This window comes from Nicotiana tomentosiformis, chromosome 9 (genome assembly GCF_000390325.3).
Source record: "Nicotiana tomentosiformis chromosome 9, ASM39032v3, whole genome shotgun sequence".
In the NCBI taxonomy this organism is placed as follows: domain Eukaryota; kingdom Viridiplantae; phylum Streptophyta; class Magnoliopsida; order Solanales; family Solanaceae; genus Nicotiana; species Nicotiana tomentosiformis.
In genome coordinates, this window is record NC_090820.1 from 46,277,113 (window position 1) to 46,283,112 (window position 6,000).

A 6,000-nucleotide genomic window follows, 5' to 3' on the forward strand; every position below is an offset into this window, starting at 1 on the left:
TTTATTAAGGGACTCGGTTATAGCCTTAAGTTTGGGATGACATGGGAGCTGGAGACTGAGACTCCATTCCACTAGGTTGTGGATATTGCTAGGAGGTTGGAGCATATCCATGGGCAGAAGAGTGAATATAGGGAGACCAAGAGGCCTCGAGGCTTTGGAGGATTTAGCGATTCCCATTCTTCAGCTATAACTCATCATGGGAGAGGTTTTATCAGTCGACCAGTTTAGTCTTCACTTCAGGTTACTCGTAGTGCTCCAGTTAGTCAGGGACCTCAGCGTATTCATATTAGACAGCCATCTTCCAGCGCACCTTCTACATGGGGTTCCTATAGTGGCTATTCCATCTGTCTGGGGCAGACTCAGTACTAGCAGCCACGCACGCAGAGAGGTTATTTTAAGTATGGTGATACCATGTACTTTGTGAGAGATTGTCCCAGACTACGGAGTGGTGGGCCTCCGCAAGGTACTCATGCCATAGTTTTTGCTCAAGTTGATACTCCACTTGCACAGCCAGCTAGAGGTGGAGGACAGGAAGGTAGAGGACGTCCTAGAGGGGTAGGCATGTTGTTATGATTTCTCTGATAGGACTGAGGTTGTAGCATCAGATGTTGTCATTATAGGTATTGTTTCAGTTTGATATAGAGATGTATCAGTTTTATTTGATCCGGGCTCTACTTATTCATATGTGTCATCCTTTTTCTTTGTATTTGGATATGTCTCGTGATTCTTTGGATAGACCTGTTTATATGTCTATGCCCGTTGGGGATTCTATTGTGGTGGACCGTGTTTATCATTCTTGTTTGGACACTATTGGGGGCTTTGAGACTAAGGTTAACCTTTTGTTACTCAATATGGTGGATTTTGATATGATTTTGGGCATGGATTTGTTGCCACCATATCATGCTATTTTTTATTATCACGCTAAGATCATGACATTGGTTATGCCGGGGTTGCCAAGGTTAGAGTGGAGTGGCTCCCTGGATCATGTTCCTAGTAGGGTGGTGTCTTTTCTCAAGGCACAACAGATGGTTGAGAAGGGGTGCTTGGCATACTTAGCCTTTGTGAGGGATGTTAGTGTTGATACTCCTATCATTGATACAGTTCTGGTAGTGAGGGAGTTCCCAGATATATTTCCAGCAGACCTACCGGGCATGCCACCCTATAAGGATACTGATTTTGGTATTGATCTGGTGTCGGACACTCAACCCATCTATATTCCACCATATCGCATGGTGCTAGTGGTGTTGAATGAATTAAAGGAAAAGCTTCAGGGGTTGCTTGATAAAGGTTTCATCATACCGAGTGTTTCACCTTAGGGATGCTCCAGTTCTATTTATGAAAAAGAAAGATGGCTCTATTAGCTTCAAGGTGCTAGGATATTCTCGAAGATTGATTTGAGATCAGGGTACCATTAATTGAAGATCCGGGCTTCAGACATTCTGAAGACGGCTTTTAGGACCAGTTATGTTCATTATGATTTCTTAGTGATATCTTTTAGGCTGACCAATTCCCCCATCATCTTTCATGCACTTGATGAACAACGTGTTTCAGCCGTATCTGGATTCCTTCGTCATTGTGTTTATTAATGATATACTAGTGTATTCTCACAGCCGAGAGGAGCATGAGCAACACTTGAGAATTGTGCTCCAGACTTTGAGGGAGGAGAAGCTATATGCTAAATTCTCTATGTATGAGTTTTGGTTAGACTCGGCGGCATTCTTAGACCATGTGATGTCCAGTGAGGGTAGTAAGGTAGATCCGAAGAAGATTGAGGCAGTTCAGGGTTGGCCCAGACCATCTACCGCTACTGAGATTCAGAGTTTTCTAGGTATGGCTGGATATTATCGCTATTTCATGTAGGGGTTTTCCTCTATAGCAACCCCATTGACTAGATTGACGCATAAGGGTGCCCCATTTAGGCGGTCTGATGAGTGTGAAGAGAGCTTTAAGAAGCTCAAGATTGACTTGACTACAACTCTAGTTCTAGTTTTGCCTTCAATATCGGGTTCTTATACAATCTACTGTGATGCTTCGCGGTTTAGAATTGGGTGTATATTGATGCAGCAGTGTAGAGTGATTGCTTATGATTCTCTTCAGTTAAGACCCCATGAGAAGAACTACCTAGTGCATGAGTTCAAGTTAGCAGGCATTATTCACGCGCTCAAGATTTGGAGGCACTATCTTTATAGTTGTGTCTTGTGAGGTGTTCATGGATCACATGAGTCTACAACACTTATTTAAATAAAAACATCTGAACTTGAGGCAACGGAGGTGGTTAGAGATAGAAAAGGATTATAATATGACCATTCTTTATCATCCCAGGAAGGCAGATGCTTTGAGTAGGAAGGTGGAGAGTTGATGGTAGACTATAATCTTGAGTTTTAGTCACATATTGTACCCGAATTCACTATACTTTACTTGTGTTTGAGGTTTAATCTCTAGTGTTTTGAACTTATTGCGTGTTTTATGCCTTGTAGAAGTAATTCCAGTGATGTAGATGTTATGGAGCTAATTCTATCTATTTGGATATTTGAAGTGTGAGTAAAAACCCAAGGGCTTAAGCCAGGATCATGTTCCGGGGGTCGAGGACCAAGTTTGGATGTCAAAAAACAAGATTTAATCTATACTCTGAGAAATTTGCACTGATGCGATGCCTTGTGCGAGGCAACAGTGTATTTTTGGGCTGCTTGATAGAAGTTGAGCTCTCTTGATTTCCCACTAATGCCCCGCATGGATCGTCGCCCCATGCGGCGCGCTTGTGTAATTTTTACATAGCCAATATCATGTTTCATCTATGAGAAGATGGTTTCATCTGGGCCTGATCCTAATTGGTATAAATACATGGAAGAACATTAATTTCTGAACAGTTTTGACACATAATCGTCCTAAGGAGGCTAAGGAAGAGTTTGAGGAGCAACAACACAAGAATTTAATCATTCCTTCCTCACTCAAGGCCCGAGTTTGGATTTAATTTATGTTTTCCTATACTTATATTATATTTGTGATGCATTACTCCATGTCTATGGAGTAGTTCCTTTTAGGGTTTGATGGGTTTGGTGTATTGATATTTGTCTGTTGATTATAACTCTAGTTTTATGTATTGAAGCATTTTTGAATGATTTAATTACTGCATCTATATTCACTTGTTCATGTAATCGAGCGAGGCATAACTTGTGATATCTTTGCATTATATTTGTGGTTGAGTTCATTAATTCTTCTTAGTAATCGGAAGAGGCTAGTTGAATCATTGATTAATCCTAGTTAGAAGGATAATCGATAGAGGTTATCTTAAAGACCAATCCACTACCCATTCTTGCATATCTTCACAGAGCTTAAATTGGTTCATCTTGTGAGGTCGAGACTTAATCGAGAGAGGAGTTTCTAAAAAACAATTGAACTAATAATCAAGTGAATTCGAGAGACTCACTTGAACATTGCAAGTGAATTAACTAGAGTTAATCCCAGATAAATATCTTGCACCTATCCTATCAAAACCCTATATTAACTCAGTGATATCCTTCTTTGCCTATTCTTTGCTTCGATTGTCATTAGTCAATACCTTTAGATTCTTACATAATTTTAGAATTTATCACATAAAATTTAACTGTTGATCATCTTGGATAGCAATCAACCTAGAAACTACAAGAACACTGTTTAACTCAAATCCATGTGGATACGATATAATACTATATTATGTTTTATTAGTGAGCATAATTTAAATGGTGTTTTGCGCTCGTCAAATTTCGGCGATGTTGCCGGAGATTGAAAATCAATAGTGTATGAAATAGTTTATAGTACTAATTGAGGAATTTTTATTTTATATTATTTTTCCCTTTTTACGGTTGGTGTTATTTGACTGTGCGCAAGTTACAGGTTAAGATTGGTGCATGACTCGATCTTCGAGGAAGGCAGTGCTACCATACAAACCAGAGATAGAAAATAACTATGATAACTAAGAAAGTTAAGAAATCTCATCGAGACGTTAGAGAAGGTTGGGCAATCCTCAACCAAATAAACTATGACTGGAGACGATGATGATAATGTAGATTTGGCGGCAAGATAGGAAGCCAACAACGAGAAAAAGCTGCACATGATGCTAAGGAAGGAGCTATTAGATATGCACATATAATCTATGAAGAAGAAATGGTAAATTACTCAAAATCAATCCTTAGATACAGACCAGTTCGGAAATATACCTCCCGGGCCTTGGAGATCATTGGGAGATTATGCTAGACCAGTTTACAACCAAGGGCTATCAAGTGTGAAACCACCTCCAATTGTAGCTAACAACTTTGAGTTGAAGCAAGGGTTACTTTAAAACCTTCAAAACTGTTGTGTCTTCAAAGGGAAGATGAATGAAGTTCCAAATACACATCTGATGGACTTCGAGGAGATTATGAATACCTTTCAATACAATGGGGTATCACAAAATGCAATGTACTTAAGGGCATTCCCCTTTACACTCAAAGATGATGCAAAGTAGTAGCTTCGAAGTCTGCCCACTGGATCAATTAGAACATAGGATTAGATGACCAGAAAATTTCTTGATAAATATTTCTCATTAGCTAAGACGGGCACGTTTAGAAGAGAAATCCATAACTTCTACCAGAAAGATATTGAAACTATTTTTGAAGCATGGGAGAGGTTTAAGGAGATTGTTCTAAAGTGTCAACATAGCGGAATTAAACTCTGGATTCAACTCCAGGACTTTTAGGATAGATTGACATTGGCCAGCAATGTAGCTGGAGGCCCGTTGATGAAGAAGACTCCAAAGAAGATAGTTACAATTCTTGATGAGTTATCTAAAGATGCAAATCAGTGGCCCTCTGAGAGTGCGGAAAGAACAAGATCAACTAGTGTTCACCAAGTTGATGCTAATACATCTGTGCAGGTACAACTTGATGCTATAGCTAAAGAAATACGGAAGTTGACCTTAGCTACAATACAAAGTGAGCCTCATACAACTTGTGATATATGTGAAAGAGGACACCATACTCATGAGTGTCAAGCCTCAATTGAGGAAATGAATGATGTGGGAAATCACATCTTTAATGGAATGGGTCAGAAGCACCCCGGTTTTCATGGAGTTAACATGTGGGTACCACCAATGCATGGTAACAAAAAATTCCCAGATTGCAGGGACAAGGAGCTCCTAGTTTTATAAATCAGTCGAGGCAGCAGTTTCAACCTCAACAACCTAATCACCCTGGTCTAGAAGATCTCATGAAGGCCTTTATTGTGAAAACTGATGAAAGATTTGAAGTACAAGGGGTAGCAATTCGTAATTTAGAGAAGGAAGTGGGACAAATTGCAACAATATTGTTTGAGAGGGTTCCAGTCACTCTCCCTGCTAATACTGAAAAAAATCCCAATGAAACAACGAATGTTGTAACCTTAAGAAGTGGGCAAGTATTGAAATATCCCACCCTGATCCAAAAAGAGGTGATACTTGAAAAAGAAAGTGGGGAGCAGCTGAAAAGTGATGATGACAAGAAGAAGAAAGGCCCGATGAAAGCTGAGAAAAAGAAATAGGAAGAAAAATCGAGAAGGGGGGAACATGAGGAGAGCAAGCATATGCCTGCTCTACCTTTCCCTCAAAAGTTGTGTAGAGAAAAGCTGGACAAGCAGTTTGAGAGTTTTCTGTATATATTGAAACAAGTTCATGTAAACTTACCATTCATAGAAGTGCTCTCAAAAATGTAGGCTTATGCTAAATTTCTGAAAGAGATCCTGACAAAGAAGAGGAAAATAGAGGAGACCCAGTGGTCAAGCTCACAGAGCATTGCAATGCGATATTGCAAAATAAACTCCCACAAAAGTGTGGAGATCCAGGGAGTTTTACTATACCTTGCTCATTGGGAACTATAAATTTTGATAAGTCTTTATGTGATTCTGGTGCTTCAATTAATTGAATGTCTCTATCTATTTATTGGAAACTGGAGAAGGAGATTGGAGAGATAAGGTTTGCACCAATATCTTTGCAGCCGGTAGACCAAACAA

General features: G+C 39.6%; 1 non-coding gene across 1 annotated transcript; it reads right to left on the reverse strand.

The window, feature by feature from the left end:
* Positions 1 to 4,576: 4,576 nt before the first annotated feature.
* Positions 4,577 to 4,683, reverse strand: LOC117279351 (small nucleolar RNA R71). The gene has a single exon (XR_004509764.1). It is a non-coding gene; the product is annotated as a small nucleolar RNA R71 (small nucleolar RNA).
* Positions 4,684 to 6,000: the final 1,317 nt, after the last annotated feature.